The sequence below is a fragment of the Phyllobates terribilis genome, unplaced genomic scaffold (genome assembly GCF_046119375.1).
Source record: "Phyllobates terribilis strain yellow unplaced genomic scaffold, ASM4611937v1 Scaffold_1__5_contigs__length_1240528914, whole genome shotgun sequence".
Classification (NCBI taxonomy): Eukaryota; Metazoa; Chordata; class Amphibia; order Anura; family Dendrobatidae; genus Phyllobates; species Phyllobates terribilis.
The window spans coordinates 1,162,377,612-1,162,399,090 of NW_027362761.1; positions in this window are offsets into that span (position 1 = coordinate 1,162,377,612).

The window sequence follows — 21,479 nt, forward strand, 5'->3', positions numbered from 1 at the left end:
AGAAACAATAAAAAAGTTTCTCTACTTTCTCCTATCTAGCAATCCGTTTTTTCACTAACTCATAGACTTGCTTTGCCAATTTTGATCTGACACTCACAGCAATATTGGATATGTCTCCCCATTTTGCGGATTTAGTCCACAAAAAAAATTTGGACATGTGAACAGCCTCAAAGACCAAACTAAGCACGAGTTCTATCTGTGAAAAACTGAAGACTGAATTAGCCCTTAAAGAGGTTGTCTACTACTTTTCCATTGATGACCTATCCTTAGGATAGGTCATCAATGTCTGATCGGCTGGGGTCCAACACCCGGCACCCCGCCGATCATCCGTAATCGGTGGCGGCGGCCGGAAGTACTCACTTATCGACCTGCTCTGTCTTCTGGTAGTGGCTGAGGCTTGGCACTGCATATCTGCCTCTTATTCAAATCAATAGGAGGCGTACCTTGCCTCGGCCATCAGAAGACGGCTAGCCCTGCAAATGAGTATTTCCAGCCGGCGGCTACCACCACCGTTAACATCTGATCGGCAGGGGTTCCGGGTGTCGAATCCCTGCCGATCAGACATCAGACAGCAATGTAAAAATATTGGACAACCTCTTTAAGTGTGCACGGAAAATTGATGACTGCTAAAACGGATGGAGACGTGACCGCTCAGCAGTGGCTCGCTCCACTTAATCCTATGGAAGCAGTGGAAAGAGTTGTGAGCCAGTTCCTTTATTCTCCTCATGGATCTAAATATGAATTTTTTGGGATGATGGAATTCCTCTTCTTTTTATGGCTGTTTATTTCTGCATAGCCAAAGAGGGTGCCATCATCACCAGGCCCTGAGGCATTAAGGGGGACTGAAGACCCATCAGCCACATAGAAAAACCAGCATTATTAATGGCACACGGTGGTAGAGGGCCCTGTTACAGACTTTCCATTGGAACTCAGTAGTCTTTGCCTGAATAGTAAATAGACTTAATAGAACATATAATGAAACCCAGCCAAGAATGAGTAGCCGGAGGCTGGTGACATCTTACTGCAATGCACAGAGCCTGTCTCCTCAATGATTCCCATTATGAGCAGTTTGCATTCTACGGAGGCACTGCCTGGAAACAGGAGGGGATGTAATAGCACCTTAAATATAACATGGAGCCAGGAGTTTTGTCGGGACACTCATAACATTTCCACACCAGTGGCTTCCAGTGGCCATCCTGTAGGATTAGGAGCTGACTCCGCTCAAACAGCAGACAGCTGGTAGATTAGGGCTCAATAGGGCAAAGTAGAAAAACAACTCGTCCTGGGAATCATCGGTCCTTAATCCGACTTTGGCGAAAGATAAAAACTCTGACTCTTATTATTTCATTGACCTGCAAAAAAAAGCATACACTGTGTGATTTGTTCACTGGGCTGTAAAAGGTTCATTATTATATGATGCGAACAACTTAGGTCAGGTGTGAAAATATCATATGTGTTACCCGGTCTGGGAATTTAATTATATAAATCTTTAAAATGGAAATCTTGACAAAGGAAAAATAAAAATATTTTATTTACCAAGGGTGTATTCTTTTCCCCCCAGGAAACAGCGCCTCCTCTATCTATGGGCTGTGTCTGGTATTGCAGTTCCACCCCTTTTACTTGAATATGGATGAGCTGCAATACCACTGGAAGTTGGATATTGTTAAATTGATGAGGGTTAAACAGCATTATCAGAAAGATGAGAAGTCACTATGAAGTATTGGCTCCCGGAGTCGTAACCAGAAGCTTTTTGACCCAAGTAAAATCTGTAACAGTGCCCCCGATTACCATGAGTCTTTTTAAACACTGCTGTCCAGTGGTGTAACTAGAGTCCGATGGGTCCTGATTAGTGATGAGTGAGCATACTCGCAAGTACTCGGTACTCGCCCGAGCATCTCAGTACTCGAGATGCTCGGAGCTCGCCGAGTACTTGCGAGATGCTCGGGTGGATGCTCAGATCCCCTCCCTGCATGTTTGGCATTTTTCACAGAGCCAATGAACATGCAGGAATTGCCTGCCACTCACTGTAATGCCGCAGCCATCTCTCTAGGGAGAGATTCGCTTATTTATTAGGTAGTATAGGTATAAAATAAGTATATTACACATATTCATCTCAACAAACAGTCCTTCTGAGGACTAATCCATCTGCAGAGATATCAGGCAGGCAGGGTGTATAGGCAGGCAGTGTATACAGCAGACTGCAGTGCATATAGCACAAGAGACTCCATTCCAGTTCTGTCTGCTGCTGTTAGACATTTGTAGACAAAGGCCCAAGTCTAAGGGGCCAGGAATATTTTTTTTTTTGGATCTTAATCCTCATTATTTGCTTAAAAAGCAATCCAATCCAGAGAACACCGTTTTTCTGCGCCATTTGCTTGTTGGCACTGCAGAATACAGCCAGGTCCTTTCCATATTACAGCGCTAAAAATACAGCTATTTAAAACTGGTTTCTCCATCACATGGATCATATATACGTTTTCTGAAAATTCTGCCATTTCTGGCCTCCATTTAAAATGTAAGTGTGTCAGTGAAGTTTTTGACACCGTTTTGCTGTTCAAAATAGTTACCTACAGGCCAGGTATCTAAAACTGTGGTTTGACCGTCGTCACACGGATCATATATAACTTTGCTCCAAATTCAGCCATTTGTAGTGAGCGTGGAAGATATTCTCCTCCATTTAAAATGGGCAAGGTAAAGGATGGGGAACTGGACGTGATGGTAATGGTGCATGCAGAGGCCTGGGCCGAGGCTGTGGGCAAGCTGAAATTGTGCCACAACAAACACGCACATCTTCTTGCCTGACCTTCCTGTCCCAATTCCTAGGGGATCGCAAGACACCACTATTAAACCCAGAGCAGTGTCAAAAGATTGTTGGTTGGATAGTGGATAATGCTTCCGGTCACTTAGCCACCACCACCACCACCCTGTCTTCCACATGGTCAAGTCTCAGTAGCCGTGAGTCTGGACCGCATATTCCTCACCCTGAACCTCCTTCCTCCCACCATGCCGAGTGCCCAGAGACAACTGATCCCACACTTGGACACTCCGAAGAGCTGTTCACTTTTCCATTTATAGATTCGGGCCTCTCGCCTGGTCCACTTGAAGCGGGGCAACAGGAGATCGCATGTAGCGATGCCCAAATATTTGAGCAGCCACGGTCACATGAAGACGACAGTGGGAAAGTGTCACAAGAAGTGGACGATGATGAGACACAATTGCCAGAAAGTCAGGAGGAGGATCAGAGTGCGGAAGTGGAAGACAAGGTGGTGGATGATATAGTAACTTACCCAACCTGGCAGGAGGACATGCAGAGCGAGGACAGCAGCACACAGGGGGAAGCAGAGCACCCCAACAGGCAGGAAGAAGCAGTGTGGTGGCCGCAGACAGAAGGCAGGCAACCGTTCCCCGTAACACCAACATGAAGGAAGTTGCCAGTACAACTGTTAGGTCTTCCTGAGTCTGGTTAATTTTTAAAGACTCTGCCAATAACCCCAAAAAGGCCATTTGCACCACCTGTCAGGCCAGCAACAGCAGGGGTGGCAAAACTACCAGCCTGACCACCACCAGCATGATCAGGCACATGGCAGCAAAGCACCCAACTTTGTGGGCTGAACCCCAGGGTCCAGGAACAGTGTTTGCGGGTGGCACCACTGCTTCTTCCACTGTTATGCATGCAAGCCAATCCCCTGTCCATGGTGCATGCGAAGATGCCTCCTGCCCTGCACTTGTCGTTGCACACTCTCAAGTAGCAGCATCAGGAAGCACGTCCACATCCTTGTCCCAGCGCAGCGTTCAGTTGTCCATACCCCAGTCCTTGGAATGCAAGCGCAAATATGCAGGCAACGCCCCACAGGCCACACTACTAAATTCCCACATTTCGTGACGGCTTGCGCTCAAAATGTTGCCTTTTATGCTCGTGGAGATGGAAGCATTCGGCAACCTGATGGCGGCGGCCGTCCCTCGGTACTCGTTCCCCAGTCACCACTATTTCTCCCGGTGTGCCGTCCCCGCATTACACAAGCACATGTCCCAAAACATAAGCCGTGCCCTCAATAACGCAGTTACCGGGAAAGTCCACCTAACTACGGACACATGGACAAGTGCTTGTGGGCAGGGATGGTACATCTCGCTGACGGCACACTGGGTTAACATAGTGGAAGCCGGGACCCAGTCGGACCTATGGACGGAACACGTCCTCCCGACACCAAGGATTGCGGGCCCTAGGTCAATCAGGGTTGCCCCCACAGTCTACAGCTCCTGCACCTCATCCTCCTCAGCTTCCTCCTCCTCTTCAGCCTCCATTTCTGAAATGACCACATCAGTCCCAAGCTGGAAGCACTGAAGCACTGCCTCGGCCAAGTGGCAACAGGCTGTGATGAAGGTAATATGCTTAGGTGTCAAACCGCAGAATGCTGAAGAGTTGTGGACAGCTCTGAAAGAGCAGGCAGATCTGTGGCTCACACCGCTGAACCTACAGACTGGCATGGTCGTGTGTGACAATGGCCGGAACCTGGTGGCGGCTCTGAGGTGAGGCGAGCTCACACACATAGCATGCCTGGCCCATGTGCTTAACCTCATGGTTCAGGGGTTTCTCAAATCCTACACGGAGCTGCCGGATCTGCTTGTTAAAGTACGCCGCCTGTGTGCCCATTTTAGAAAGTCACTTACAGCTTCTGCCGCCCTTGCCGTGTTTCAGCAGCGTTTGCAGCTTCCTGCTCACAGACTGGTGTGTGATGTCCCCACGTGTTGGAACTCTACACTGCAGATGTTGGGAAGGATTTGTGAGCAGAAGAGGGCAGTTGTTGAGTACCAGCATCAACAAGGCCATCGGTATTCAGTTCAGATTCCACACATAAGACCTCAGGAGTGGACATGGATGTTAGACATCTGTACCATCCTCCAAAATTGTGAGGACTCCACCAAGATGACAAGCGGCGATGACGCCATAATTAGTGTCACCATCCCGCTTCTCTGTCTTCTGAAACGCTCTCTGCTCACAATCAAAGAGGATGCATTGCAGGTGGAGCACGATGAGATGGAGCAAGGAACCATACAGGGTGATTACACACAGCCCAGCCTCATCTCATCCCAATGTGGATTGGGTGAAAATGAGGAAGATGAAGAGGAGGAGGAAGAACAGGGGCTAGTTTCATGCGCTATAGATGGTACTACCTGCACAACTGTCATATCGTCTGTTCAGCTTAGATGGCCTGAGGACAGAGAGGAGGAGGAAGGCATGGTCAGTCGTCCTCTTGGTGATGACACCGAAGTCTTGCCTGTTAACAATCTGGCATGCATGGCTGAGTATATGTTACGCTGCCTTTCCCATGACCCTCGCGTTCTCAAAATTTTGGGTGACAGTCATTACTGGTGACACTTCTAGACCCACGCTACAAGGAGAACTTTCTATCTCTGATTCCTGAGGCAGACAGGTCTACAAAAATGGGACAGTACCAGAAGGCCTTTGTTGAGTGCAGAACTATTAAAAAAATTCCCATCTGAAAACGCTGGCGGCAGGGGTCACAGTTCATTGGACAACGAAGGACTACAGGCGAGAGAGACACAACTCCAATTCAACAGAGGCAGTGGAACACTGTCAAAGTTCTGGGAGAATTTTCTCAGCCCCTCCCATCGCACAGGCCCTGAGGCGTGGGGTAGTCTCACAAGGAGTGCAAAGTTTGGGAAGATGCTGAGGGAGTACCTTGCCGACCGTACCAACGTCCTCCGTGATTCCTCTGTGCCTTACAATTATTGGATATCCAAGCTGGACACGTGGAATGAACTGGCTTTCTATGCCTTGGAGGTCCTGGCCTACCCTGCTGCTAGCGTTTTATCAGAGCGGGTTTTTAATGCCGCTGGTGGAATTATAACTGATAAGCGCATTCGCCTGTCAGGCTGACTCATAAAAATGAACAAGGGCTGGATTAGGCCAGACTTCTGAACACCACCGAACGATAGCAGCATAACAGAAACTTAAATCCAGTGTCTTTTTTGGGAGATGAATTCCCATGCCCCTTTTCACACCCACACATGGGTATACGCTTCCTGATTTTGGCTATTTGCTCCTGTCCTCCTCCTTCTCCTCATCCTCATCCTCCACCACCATATCACCAGGGTGACCATGGTGCGTGATGCAACGCCCACATAATTTTTTTAAAGGGTATTTATGATGCTCATAAAAAAAAAATTTATACAGTATGCTCATGTATACCCCCCAGGGGTAAATGTTTGTCAGCCCATACACTTCCTTCATGGGCATTACAAGTATAGGAGACTCGCTCCTTTCTAATGGGAACATTTTTTTATGAGGTCCTCCTCCACGTCTTTTCCAAGGGCCATTGGAGTGCCTCCCAATTTTTGGCAACCCTTGCACTCACTGCATAGGCCAACATAATGGGAGACTCACTTCCTAATAATGGAAACATGTTTTATGAGGCCCTCCACGTCTCTTCCAAGGGGCATTGGAGTGCCTCCCAATTTTTGGCAGCCCTTGCATTCACTGCATAGGCCAACACTGTGGGAGACCCACTTCCTAATAATGGGAACATTTTTTCATGAGGCCCTCTACGTATCTTCCAAGGGGCATTGGAGTGCCTCCCAATTTTTGGCAACCCTTGCATTCACTGCATAGGCAAACACAATGGGAGACCCACTTCCTAATAATGGGAACATTGTTTTCAGGAAGCCCTCCTCTAAGTCTCTTCAAAGGGTTATTGGGGTGCATCCAAATTTTCAAAGGGGTATTGGGATGTGTCCAAATTTTGGGCAGCCCTGCCACTCACTGCAATAACAGTATAGGAGACCCACTCTTTAGTAATGGGAACAAAAAAGCATAGCCGGCTGATGACTCTCTAAGAATAGTGAGGGCCGACTTTTGGCCCTTTAAGAATAGTAAAATGCGCCTGATGGCCCTACAAAAATAGGCTTTGTGACTTTCAGAGTCCCTCCTTCATAAATGAAACAGGATGTGTCTGATCATGTCTCCCACACCACATGGCCAGATAAGGTTGTAAAATGTTAAAATAACATTTCACGGTGAATGCATTTGTCACGGTTGAAAGCAATACAAAAGTGTAAAAACGCATCAAAAACGCTACGTGTGAACATAGCCTATGGTGTGGAGAAGTACTTTTGTTTTTGGTAATTTATTTTGCCCTATTTTTAGGGTCTCTGCAGACCGCCAGGGGGAGCCCCCTGAAAAATTCTCAAGTTTCCCATAGACTTACATTGTGCTCGTTGCTTGGTTCGAGCACCCGAGTATGCCAATGTGCTCGACCCGAGCACCTGAGCATTTTAGTGCTCATCCATCACTAGTCCTGATGCAAAATTTGCACCTGGTCCCCCTCCTGCATGTTGGTCAGATGTATAGGCCTTTGTAGCATTCTAGATCTTTTAATGATATTATTATTATTTATTGTTATAGCGCCATTTATTTCATGGCACTTTACATGTGAAAAAGGGGTATACATACAAAAACAATTACAATAATCTTGAACAAAACGTGACAGCGACTGGTACAGGAGGAGCAAGGACCCTGCCCGTGAGGACCCCCAATCTACAAGGGATGGGTGATAATAAAGTAGGTGAGGATAGAGCTGGTCGTGCAGCATTATGGTAGAGCGAGGGGTTACTGCAGGTTGCAGGCTTGTCGAAAGAGGTAGGTCTTCAGGTTCCGTTTGAAGGTTCCACGGTAGTCTGATGTGTTGGGGTAGAGAGTTCCAGAGTAGGGGGGGGGATGCACTGGAGAAATCTTGTATGCGATTGTGGGAAGAGGAGATAAGACGGGAGTAGAGCAGGAGATCTTGTGAGGATCGGAGGTTGTGTGCAGGTATGTATTGGGAGACTAGGCCACAAATATATGGGGGACACAGGTTGTGGATGGCTTTGTATGACGTGGTTAGGGTTCTGAACAGGAGTCTCTGGGCAATGGGGAGCCAGTGAAGAGATTGACAGAGAGGAGAGGCCGGGGAATAGCGGGGGGACAGGTGAATTAGTTGGGCAGCAGAGTTTAGGATAGATTGAAGAGGTGCGAGAGTGTTGGAAGGGAGGCCACAGAGCAGGAGGTTGCAGTAGTCAAGACGTGAGATGATAAGGGCGTGCACTACTGTTTTTGCAGATTCGTGGTTGAGGAATGTGCGGATCTGAGAGATATTTTTGAGTTGGAGTAGGCAGTAAGTGGAAAGGGCTTGGATATGTGGTTTGAAGGAGAGATCAGAGTCCAGGGATACCCCAAGGCGGTGAGCTTACAGGACTGGGGAGAGTGAACAGCCATTAACGTTGATAGATAAGTCAGGTGGGGGGGATGAATAAGATGGTGGAAAGATGATAAATTCAGTTTTATCTATGTTAAGTTTCAGAAATCTAGCAGAGAAGAAGGATGAAATAGCAGACAGACATTGTGGGATTTTGGTTAGTAGGGAGGAGACCGGAGACGTAGATCTGTGTGTCATCAGCACAGAGGTGATACTGAAAACGTGAGACTCTATGAACTGTCCCAGGCCAAAGGTGTAGATGGAGAAGAGCAGGGGTCCTAGAACTGAACCTTGGGGGACACCAACAGATCGGGGGCGAGATGAGGAAGTGGTGTGTGAGTGGGAGACACTGAATGTCCTGTCTGTTAGGTATGAAGAGATCCAAGATAGGGCCAAGTCTGTGATGCCATATGCAGTACATGTTGTTCCCTCATTTAATAAAGTCACCCATCCTATAATAATCTACCCCATCCTGGCCCCTTCCTGTAATAACTTCCCCCATCATGGCACCCTTTCTGTACTATCCATCATCCTGGGCCCCTTCTAGTAATTATGTCTCCTATTCTGGGCCTCTTCCTTGTATAATGTCGCCCTTTCTGAGACTGTTTCAGTAATAATTTTGCCCATCCTTGGCCCCTTCCTATAATAATATTCCCACTTCCTAGGCTTTTTTCAGTAATAATTTCCCTCATTCTAAGCTCTTCTAGTAATAATATCCCCCACTCTGGACCCCTTCCTGGTATAATGTCCCCCATCCTAAGCGCATTCCAATAATAATGTCCCCCATCTTTGACCTTTTCTTCTTATAATATCTCCCATTCTGGGGCCCTTCTAGTAATAATTTCCCTCATCCTGAGTGTCTTCCAGTAATAATATCCCCCATCCTAGGCCTTTTCCTGGTATAATGTCCCACACTCTGGGTCCTTTCCAGTAATAATGTCCCCCATTCTAAGCCCTTTTCAGTAATAATGTCCCTCATCCTGGGCCCCTTCCTGTAATAATGTCTCCCATCCTGAGCCCCTTAGAGCAATAAAGTCCTCCATCCTGGGCCTCTTACTGGTATAATGTCCTCCATCCTAAACCCCTTGAAGTAATTGTTATTTTCACGCCGCCTAAGTTCAGATAGGGACGAGACCGGTTACATGAATTCATTGGAATCCTGGGGGAACCGTTACTCAGGGCGACCATAGGCTGCAGCTTCTCTCAGGCACACGATACATTCAGTTGCTGACCAGACACATCTGGCAAGAGTCTTCGTAAACGGTAGAACAGTAACATTTAATGAGGCATGGCCAGTGCAATGCAAAAGTCTCTTTGAGCAACAGGCTCCAGTAATAACAGTACAGTCTCCTTTGCAGCACAGCAGTACACAGTCTATTATCCGGTAGCACAGCACAGCACAGTTTTAATGCATACTCAAGTACAGGCTTTTCCTTCACAAGGACTCAATAGTACACAGCATTCTTTATCCTAAATGGAGATGGAGGGGGGGGGGTGTGATGAGGGAGATGATCTCTATGACATGCTTCCTTTCAGTCCTTATCTTCCTGGCCAATAATACTCCACACTGTTAGCTCACGGAGTCTAACTGACCTTTGTTTAGCTTCCCTCCTAACCTGAATTCTGTTCCCTTGCCTTCTGTTTGATACAGATCATAAGCCACCTTTCTCTTCGGCTCCGGATAGACAGTAAACAACTTCACGATCCCCCTGGGGCTCTGCTAAAACACTCCCCTTCTCCTGTGACTGTGTTAACCCCTCTAGTTGCTGGACGCTTCTGGAGCACAACACTTCCTGTCTCCTGTGCTTGTGTTACTTCTAATAGTTGCTGAATGCTTTTAAAGCAACAGCACTACTTCTGCATGTCACACTCTTCCCTCCTTTTTGAATGTCGTCCTCGACATTCATCTTAATTGGTCAATCTGACCAATTCTGAGACCGTGGTGAAAGTTGGATAACTTTATATACAAATTGGCATTGTGAAATTGGTATAACATTCATAAACATTGATAACAACCTAATCTTACGACCTTTATTCTTGTAGGATGCCTGTAAGAAATAAACAACACAATTAAAACAATCAGCAACTCTTCAGCTGGAGCTTTTCGTACGTCTTCAACTAGCTGTCTTTCTCTATGCTTTAACAGTTCTTTGTTTTTTGTTCTTTTAAGGAAATTCAAAGCATGAAAACAAGTCTTTCGTTGGTGAATACCACTCAAGTGGGGTTACTTGGTCCGCAGGCAGAGATACCTGTTTCCAGTCGACAGACCTTGGCACTTGACTCGGTTCACCAAGTGGCTCATACGTCAGCATCACGGGCCTCCTCACTTCTCGAGTTGACATCCTCCTGGTGGGTTGTTCCTCAGAGACCACGAGTTCTTCAGTCACAGAAGTTTCTTTTGCCACACTCATTTCCCGTGTTTCCTCAGATGCTCTTGGATCTGCCTCTGTAAGTTCCTGTACTTCTCCGGAGTCGCTTGTTTCCGCATGGTCGGGTAATTCCGCTCCTCCTGAGTGTTGAACGGTCTCTTCAATGGCCGGTGTTCGATCATCAGATCTGAATTGGACTTCATCTGTACTCCTTGGTATGAACTCTGGAGCCTCAGGACTTAGTTCACTCTCCTGAGGATAGTACATCCCTCTCCTTGCCGTTCCGAGAAATATAACGGTATGTTCTTCTCCATCGGAACTTTCAAGGTCACTATCCACCTCCGGAGCTTCAGTCTGTGGTGGTCCCTTAGTCGATCTCGGACGATGTTGGTCTACTTCTGGGAAGTCTTGATGTGGTGGGAGAAAATCACAGGGTAGTAGTAAATTCCGATGGACTATTCTGGTTTTCTTGCCTCACGTTTACAATCGGATTTCATACACTGGGCTGTCATCAGCGTTCCTCCTTATGACCAAATACACCTTGTCTTCCCAGTAAGAACAAAGTTTTCCTGGACCGCCTTTCTCACGTACATTCTTGACTAGCGGCCGGCTTCTCTGTGTCAATTCTGCTCCATGACATTTTCGATCATAATACTCCTTACTCTTGCTCTGTCCTTGCATAACCACTTTGGATGCTATGTTGTATGCCTCTGCCATCCATTCCTTCCATTTCCGAACATACTCTGGATACGTTCTGTAAGTCTCTGACTCCGGAGTATCGAACATGATGTCAATTGGCAGTCTTGGCGATCGTCCATACAATAGGAAAAAGGGTGAGTAACCCGTTGCATCGCTCTTTGTACAGTTATAGGTATGTATCACTTTTGACAGAGAACTCTTCCAGTCTTTCTTTTCATCAGCTGTTAAAGTGCGCAACATCGACAATAAAGTCCGGTTAAAACGTTCCACTTGTCCATTACCATCTGGGTGATAGGGCGTTGTGTGGGATCTCAGAATTCTACAGTACTTTCCTAGCTTGGCAAAGAGCTGGTTCTCAAATTCTCTTCCTTGGTCGTGGTGTAACCTCGTAGGGAACCCAAACCTCTAAGCAAAATCATTGAAGATCTTCTCTGCCGCTGTTCGACCCGATTTATTGGTGGTGGCATATGCTTGAGCAAATCGAGTGAAATGGTCCATCACCATCAAGATGTATTTGTAACCACCCTTGAACATCTCAAGATGTAGAAAGTAGTTTGGATGTTGCCCATAGGTGCCCGGGTTGATGTGTTGGGACGTTTATCTTTCAGACACCCACACGCCCTGGTCACGTACCTCTCAATATCTCTCTGCATGTATGCCAGAAGAAAAGTTCACGGATTAAATTTGTTGTCCTTTCCACTCTCAGGTGTCCCATGATCTTGAATTTTTTCCTTATGGTGATTTGTGGTGTTAGAGAGGACTGTCTCCCTGATTTACCTAACCCGAGCAGGTTAAATATCCTGTCTGAGTCTATCACCGATTCAGAGGTTTTGGTCGATTCCTGCAGGGCTGTTGTTAGGGCTTTGAATTGTTCTTTCAATTCCTGTAGTTCAGTCTGTGGACAGAGATTCCCGCTTTTGGTAATTGGTGCCACCCCTCCATCCTCCAACTTCAATCTAGTTAGAAATTGTGCTAGTTCCTGGAGGAATGTCCCCATTACATCTTCAGCTACTCTCTCCCCCAGCTCATCCATTTTTGCATTAATGGCAGCTAACAGTTGCCTGCGGTTGTGTGCTTTGGAAATCTGTTCTACTGACATCTTTATATGTTCTGGTACTTTTCGCAATTCTTCACATGTTAACTGAAGAAGCCGCTCACTAATTCTGTCCATTTGTATTTCCACATCCATTGCTGCTAGTGAGTTTTTCTTTAGGGCTGGTCCCCTTTAACTGGTGTAGCAGTGTTGAGTTGAGGTACTGTGCTGTTGTGTTTAACCAGACACTTTTCCTCTTCTCCCTCTACACGCTAATTCCTGCTCAGGATTTCCCGTACGGGCCACCAATGTTATACGCACGCCGCCTAAGTTCAGATAGAGGCGAGACCGGTTACATGAATTTGTTGGAATCCTGAGGGAACCGTTACTCAGGAAAACCATAGGCTGCAGCTTCTGGCACACGATAGATTCAGTTGCTGACTAGACACATCTGACAAGAGCCTTCATAAACGGTAGAACAGTAACATTTAATGAGGCACTGCCAGTGCAATGCAAATGTCTCTTTGAGCAACAGGCTCCAGTAATAACAGTACAGTCTCCTTTGCAGCACAGCAGTACACTGTTAGAACCTTGCTCTTAGTTTTTTTTTCCTTTGCTGGTCACATGACCTTGTTGGCCTATTTAATCCTGCTCCGCCCTTCTGGCTTTGCTGGACTTCATTGTATATCTACTTTCTAGCTAGCCTGTGCTCTGTGTCTTGCTCTGTTAGTTTGCTTGGTCTACTGACCTCTATGTTCTATATATTTTGTTTGTTCGTCTGTCTGCTACTATTTCTGTTAGGAGGTGTCCCATATTCCTCCCAGTCCTTAGTACTTGTAGGGATTCCTTCCCCACATCTATAGGTCTCCGTACAGACTAGCTTAGGACTTTAGCAGGTCTGATCGCAGGATCAGGTTCCCTGTTACATCGTAGGGATTAAGCTGAGTTCTATCGTGGGGACAGATCTCCTCTCTTTCCTTAGCTCTGGTAGCAGAACATAACAGTAAGTCCAGCCAGCAAATTCTCTAAGGAAAGATTTTTCTGTTCCATCATGGTGTCGGTTCAGGATTTGGTTCATCGCCTGCAGGGACTCTCTCTGGAGGTGGCCGAGCTCCGTCAGCACGTGAGTAACTGTCCTGGAGCACATTTCTTGGAGCCTAAGGTATGTTTGCCGGATTTATTTTTTGGTGAACACCGAGAATTTTTTTCATTCAAAAATGCTTGCTTATTGTATTTTCGTTTGAGACCTAAGTCCTCTGGGGATGAATCCCAGCGCGTAGGGTTCATAATGTCACTTTTGCGCAAAGAGCCTCAGGAGTGGGCCTTTTCTTTGCAACCTAGTGATACATGCTTCAGATCAGTGGATAGTTTTTTTTCTGCTTTGGGACTATTATATGATGATCCTGACCATGTCGCATCAGCTGAGACTGAGTTGAGACGTTTAAAACAAGGATCAGGTAATGTGGAAAAATATTGTACTCATTTCCGTCGTTGGTCTACTCAAACAGGGTGGAACGATTCTGCTCTGAAAAGTCTATTTCTTGCTGGGCTCAGTGAAAGGGTTAAAGACCTGCTAATTGCTTATCCTACACCTGAAGATTTGCAACAGGCTATGCAATTAGCTATAAGGGTGGATAGAAGACTGCGTGCAAGGGTTAATGAGAGCAAATCCTCTGCTATGTCAGTTTCTGGTTATGAGAATGTGTGTACTAACAGTGGTGAACCGATGGAGATTGGATCGGTGGCACCTCGCTCTCAAGAAAAAGACCATCGATTTTTTGAAGGCTTGTGTTTCTATTGCGGAAAATCTGGTCATTTGATTAAAGGCTGTGAGCTTCGTATGAAGAAAGAAAAAAAAATGGTCAGTCATGCCCGTATTGCCTGTTTAAATTCCAAGGGTGTATTTTTAGCTGCTTCCACGATTGCTCAGGAAAAATTAATGGAATTTCGGGTGTTTGTCGATTGTGGGTCTACTCTGAATGTTATTGATGGGGGATTCGTGGAAAGACTCAATTTAAAACCTGAACCTTTATCATCCCCCATTGCTGTGGTTTCTGTGGATGGTTCCCCTTTGAAGAATATTACTCTCAAGGTCTGTGAATTTCCTCTCACTATTAATGGTGTTCACCATGAGAAATTGGATTTGGTAGTGTTGAATAACTTGCCTTCTCCAGTAATATTGGGATTGCCCTGGTTAAAATTTCACAATCCTGTACTGGATTGGTCTACCAGTGAAATTAAATCCTGGAGCCATAAATGTTATGACAAGTGTTGTAACGGGCGTATTGCAGCTTTGGATAGGGGAGAATTGCCTGTTCCTATTCAGGATTTTTGGAGAGTTTTTTCTGAGAAGGAATCACAGGTTTTGCCTCCCCATAGAGACTATGATTGTTCTATTGAATTTGTCCCTGGAGCGACTCTTCCTAAAAGTCGTTTATTTAACCTTACTATTCCTGAGAGAAAGGCTTTGGAGGAATACATACAGACAAGTTTGGCCGCCGGTCACATTAGGCCCTCTAAGTCTCCTGTGGCGGTTGGATTTTTTTTTGTAAAAAAAAAAGGACGGCGGTTTACGTCCTTGTCTGGATTTTCGTGAGATTAACAAAATTACTGTACGCAATCCTTACCCACTGCCATTGATTCCTGATCTGTTTAACCAGTTAATGGGGGCCAAGTGGTTCTCTAAAATTGACCTTAAGGGGGCATACAATCTGTTGCGCATGAAGGAGGGTGACGAATGGAAGACTGCTTTTAACACTCCTGTGGGTCATTTTGAGAATCTGGTTATGCCTTTTGGTCTTACTAATGCTCCTGCATTTTTTCAGAATCTGATTAATGACATCCTTAGACCTTTGATCGGTAAAAATGTGGTTGTGTATTTGGATGACATTTTGATTTATTCGCCGGATCTGGAGTCTCATTGGCGGAGCGTGCGTGAGGTATTACAGTTATTAATGGACAATTCGCTTTTTGCTAAGCTGGAGAAATGTGAGTTCGCTGTACAGAGAATTAGTTTTTTGGGCTACATTATCTCCAGCAAAGGTTTTGAGATGGATCCGGTTAAGGTTCAGGCTGTGCAGGAATGGCCTAGGCCTATTGGTTTGAAATCGATACAGAGGTTTTTGGGTTTCGCCAATTACTATAGAAAATTCATAAAAAAATTTTCTAGTATTGTCAAACCTCTGACTGATCTCACCAGGAAAGGTGCTGATGCGGTTCAGTGGTCTTCTGAGGCCATTGAAGCTTTTGTGTATCTCAAGGAGAGGTTCACCTCTGCTCCCATCCTTATGCAGCCTGATGTTACTAGGCCGTTTTTGGTTGAGGTTGATGCTTCCTCTGTGGGGGTTGGCGCAGTATTGTCTCAGGATAACGGGGATGGATTACATCCCTGTGCCTTTTTTTCAAAAAAATTTTCGGAGACTGAACTGAATTACGATATTGGTAATCGGGAATTATTGGCTATTAAACTCGCATTTGAACACTGGCGCCACTTCTTGGAAGGTGCGGAATTTCCCGTTCAGGTTCTTACGGATCATAAAAATCTGATATATCTTGATGCTGCCAAGCGCCTGAATGCCCGTCAGGCTAGGTGGGCACTGTTTTTCTCGCGGTTTAATTTCTCCGTTACTTACATCCCTGGTACTAAGAATGTTAAGGCGGATGCCTTGTCTCGCAGTTTTTCTCCCATAGTCGGTGCTGAGAAAGAGGAGAACATTTTACAAGAAGGTGTTGTGATAGCTGCTTTGGACTCCGTTTTGGAAAATGAGATTCTTAAAGCACAGGAGAATGCCCCTTCTAACACTCCTCATGGGAGGTTGTTTGTGCCTGGGACCTTTAGGAGAGATTTGTTTGTTGAGTGTCACGAATCTCGGTTGGCAGGTCATCCCGGAATCTCTGAGACCAAGAGACTGGTGGGTCGCAGTTTTTGGTGGCCTGGATGGCAGAAGGAAGTCATTAAGTGGGTGCGTCAATGTACTATATGTGCTAGATCTAAGTCCTCACATACTCCTGCTGCGGGGTTGCTTTGTCCTTTGGAGGTTCCCAGTGCTCCTTGGACACATTTGGCTATGGACTTTATAACTGACCTTCCCCCCTCTGAGGGTTTTACTGTCATCTGGGTGGTCGTGGACCGTTTTAGCAAGATGTGTCACTTGGTTCCTTTCGTCAAACTGCCCTGCGCTAAAACTCTCGCTAAGGCCTTTGTCAAGGAAATTGTCAGACTTCATGGCGTTCCTACTGACATTGTTTCTGATAGGGGTCCTCAGTTCGTGGCTCGTTTTTGGCGTGCCTTTTGTGATAGGTTGGGAGTTCATTTGTCGTTCTCGTCCGGATATCATCCTGAATCTAATGGCCAGACAGAAAGGAAAAACCAGGATGTTGAGCAGTTCTTGCGTTGTTTTGTGGCAGACAATCAAGAGGGGTGGTCTGAGTTTCTGCCACTTGCTGAATTTGCTCTGAACAATCATACATCTTCTTCTGCTGGTTGTTCACCTTTTTTTTGTTGTTCTGGGAGACATCCGTCGTTTGGGTCGTTCTCCAAGTTGGGATCTGCCGTGCCTGAGGAGGAGAATTTTTCCGGTGATTTGGAGAGAGTTTGGACGGATGTGCGTGGTAATCTTCAGGAGGCCAACAGAAAATCTAAAGACTACTTTGATAGGAAACGACAGGAGGTTTTGTTCGCTGTTGGTGACATGGTTTGGTTGTCCTCTAGGAATCTGCGGTTGAGGATTCCTTCTAAGAAATTGGGTCCCAAGTTTGTAGGGCCCTTTAAGGTGCTTCAGGTTGTCAACCAATCTGCTGTTAGGTTGGAGGTTCCTACCTCCTGGAGAATTAATCCGGTATTTCATGTCTCTGTTGAAAAAAGCTGTTGTATCGGATTGTGACGCCTCTGCCTCTGTTCCTCCGGTGGTGGAGGACGGGGAATATGAAATTTCTTGCATCCTTAACTCTAGACGGTATAGAGGTAGTTTGCAGTATCTTGTGGCCTGGAAAGGTTTCGGTCCCGAGGATAACTCTTGGGTGAGGTCGGATGATGTTTCCGCGTCCAGACTTATCAGAGCGTTTCACAGGAGATTTCCTGATAAGCCTGGTCCTAGGGGATCCGGAGGATCCTCTTAGAAGGGGGGGTACTGTTAGAACCTTGCTCTTAGTTTTTTTTTCCTTTGCTGGTCACATGACCTTGTTGGCCTATTTAATCCTGCTCCGCCCTTCTGGCTTTGCTGGACTTCATTGTATATCTACTTTCTAGCTAGCCTGTGCTCTGTGTCTTGCTCTGTTAGTTTGCTTGGTCTACTGACCTCTATGTTCTATATATTTTGTTTGTTCGTCTGTCTGCTACTATTTCTGTTAGGAGGTGTCCCATATTCCTCCCAGTCCTTAGTACTTGTAGGGATTCCTTCCCCACATCTATAGGTCTCCGTACAGACTAGCTTAGGACTTTAGCAGGTCTGATCGCAGGATCAGGTTCCCTGTTACATCGTAGGGATTAAGCTGAGTTCTATCGTAGGGACAGATCTCCTCTCTTTCCTTAGCTCTGGTAGCAGAACATAACATACACAGTCTATTATAAGGTAGCACAGCACAGTTTTAATGCATACACAATCACAGCTTTTTCCTTCACAAGGACTCAATAGTACACAGCATTCTTTATCCTGAATGGAGGGGGAAGGGTGTGATGAGGGAGATGATCTCTATGACAGGCTTTCTTCTAGTCCTTATCTTCCTGGCCGATAATACTCCACACTGTTAGCTCAGGGAGTCTAACTGACCTTTGTTTAGCTTCCCTCCTGACCTGAATTCTGTTCCCTTGCCTTCTGTGAGATACAGATCATAAGCCACCTTTCTCTTCATCTCCGGCCAGACAGGAAACAACTTCCCCACAATCCCCCTGGGGCTCTCCTAAAACATGCCCCTTCTCCTGTGACTATGTTAATGTAGCACCCCGAGGGCTCGGTTGCTACAGAGGTATTGCATCTCAGCCAGATGTGCGATATCTCACTTCCAGGTAAGGATGGAGTGTGGATCAGGACTCCGACACCTGCATGCATTACACCACATTTCCTGGGGACAGGGCGACCATATGCTCCAAGCAGAGCACGACAGTCCCTGTCCCTGGCTGGAGTGGGGGGAGGGAACACCGAGGAAGGGGGAACCCTGTAGTGCATAGGAGGGAGAGGGCAGTTCCTGGTTGCACCTAGAGGGAGGTATAAAAGGTGGGCACCATCTTAGTTCGGAGAGAAGTCAGTGGGAAGTCAGTCAGCTCAGTAGCTGGGAGCAGAGGCTCTGCACGAGCTCTGCTCGGCAGGCAGGCCGGAGAGGGCGGCCGGAGCCTGGAGGAAGGAGAAGGAGGAATAAGGAAGGAAGAGGAGAGGAGGAGGCTCCAGGAACAAGGAACGAAGGGACCCCAGGGGTGTGGACCGGCGAGTCGCCACCGCACGCCCAATTTAACCTGCGTAGAAGGGTCAGGCCAAAGGGGGAGACAGGTCCCCGAAACTAGTGGAGGCGGGGAACTACCCTCAGCTAGAAACCAGAGGCTGTGACATTTCATGTGGCGCAGCCCCTCGCTATACCCGCTAGGAAGGCACCATATAGGGTCTGGGAAACTGGCGCCAAAGTTTACCAGAGAAGGCCCAAGGCAGCCGTACAGAAGCATGGTCACTAGTGGGGTACGACAGGCCAGAGGAAGGACACACAAAGGGGGTCCTGTGAAACGCTCCAAAGTTATCTGGGAGTAGGCCGAGCCCCTCACCTGGTGAACACAGTGTGACGAGGGACGTTATGACCAGCTGTAGTAACGTGGATAAAGAACTGTGAGTAAATACTCTAGACTGCATTACAGGACTCTGTGTCGTTACTGCTGCTCCAGCGCACCATCACCCCCAACATCTACACTTGCTGCCCTGAGGCTACACTCCTCCCGATAGGGAGTTATACTATCCCCTGCTGCACTCCCATCACCAGCCTCAGCGGTCTGCCTTGCAGCGGCGGTTCATTCTGACCGCAATCCACGGGTGGCGTAGTCGGACATTCAGCTTATAGACCGCCATTTGAGTTGACCACTAGAGATGAGCGGTGTTCGACTAGAACTGTTCGCCAATCTCAAATTCGAGCTGTTTTGGGCGGTGTTCGAGTTGGTCGACGAACCCGAACGATTTGCAAAAAATTCGGCTGTTCGAGGTTATGTTCGATAACTGTTCGTGCACCAAAAGCGTGTCCTGCATGTCTGGCGCTATTTAGAGCACCAATCATTCAGGGATTGTCTGCCACTCACTGTAATGCCACAGCCATGGTGGTTGTGGCATTACAGTGATTGCCCAAATCGATGGGAACAGTGCCAACAGTGAAACATGAAAAGCCGGCAATTCAGCAGCGGCATACACCTGTACCCGACAATTTAGAACCGAAAGAATAGAGCTTCACACATAGATTAGATAGATATAAACATGTCAGCCACATATATACGAAGTACAGTGAAAGTGCTGCTTACTGTACTTGTCATTTAGCGTAAAGGATTTATCAAAAAAAATAATAGTGTTTTCATGCACCGTCTCTTTAAAAAAGCCGGCCGGCAATTCAGCATCTGTACCCGACAATTTATAACAGACAGAATAGAGCTTCACACATAGATTAGATAGATAGAAACATGTCAGTCACATATATATGAAGTACAGTGATAGTGTTGGTTACTGTACTTGTCATTTAGTATTAAAATAAAGGATTTATTATTAAAAAAATTGGCGTGGGGTTCCCCTTAATTTTAGGCTCTAGCGGAGGTTAAGCAGACGGCTGGGGCAGATGTTTGAAGCCTGGGAAGGGGGTAATACCCACGGAGCTTCCCAGGCTACTAATATCAGCCCCTAGCTGAATACATAGCCTTTACTAGCTATTAAAATGGGGGACCCCCCAAAAAAATGACGTGGGGTCCCCCCTAATTTAATAGCTAGCAAAGGCTAGGCAGACAGCTGGGGGCTGATATTAATAGCCCAGGAAGGGAGCCATGAATATTGGCCCCCTCCCAGGCTAGAAACACCAGCCGTCAGCCGCCCCAGAAATGGCGCATTCATAGGATGCGCCAATTCTGGCACTTAGCCTCGCTCTTCCACGCTGCCCTGGTGCTGTGGCAGGGGGTAATAGGGTTGGGGTTGATGTCAGCTTATAATGCCAGCTGACATCAAGCCCAGGTTAGTAATGGAGAGGCGTCTATAAGACACCCCCATTACTAACCCCATAGTCAAAGTTAAAAAAAACACAACACCCAGAATAAAGTCCTTTAATTGAAATAAAGACAGAATTCTTTATTGTTCTAAATTAAACCATACTTACCATCACACCCATTCCAGCTGAAGCCAACGATCTCCTGCAATAAAAGAAAAATAATAAACCAACCTCATCCTTACCTTTCCATGGTTCCCACGACAGCTTCAGCTCTGCTACATCGAGATGACTGGCTGGACCGCAGCAGAACGCTGCCATCCAGTCTGTCATCCCGCAGACACTGAGAAGCGCAGGCATGCTTGCGCTCCTCACTGTCTCGCTGTGACGGCATAAAGATGAGCCGAGGTCATGTCCAATGAACTCGGCTCACCTCATGCACGTCACTGACAGCGTGGGAAAATTCTCACGCTGAAGTGCTGAGTGCAGGAGAATTCTCCCACGCTGTCAGTGATGTGCATGAGGTGAGCTCATGTCCAATGAACTCAGCTCACCTCCTGCACGTCACTGACAGCGTGGGAAAATTCTCCTGCAATCAGCGCTTCAGCGTGAGAATTTTCCCACGCTGTCAGTGACGTGCATGAGGTGAGCCGAGTTCATTGGACATGAACTCGGCTCATCTGGATGTCGTCACAGAGAGACGCTGAGCAGCGCAAGCAAGCCTGCGCTTCTCAGTGTCTGCGGGATGACAGGCTGGATGGCAGCGTTCTGCTGCGGTCCAGCCTGTCATCTCGATGTAGCAGAGCTGAAGCTGTCGTGGGAACCATGGAAAGGTAAGGATGAGGTTGCTTTATTATTTTTCTTTTATTGCAGGAGATCGTTGGCTTCAGCTGGAATGGGCGTGATGGTAAGTATGGTTTAATTTAGAACAATAAAGGATTGTGTCTTTATTTCAATTAAAGGACTTTATTCTGG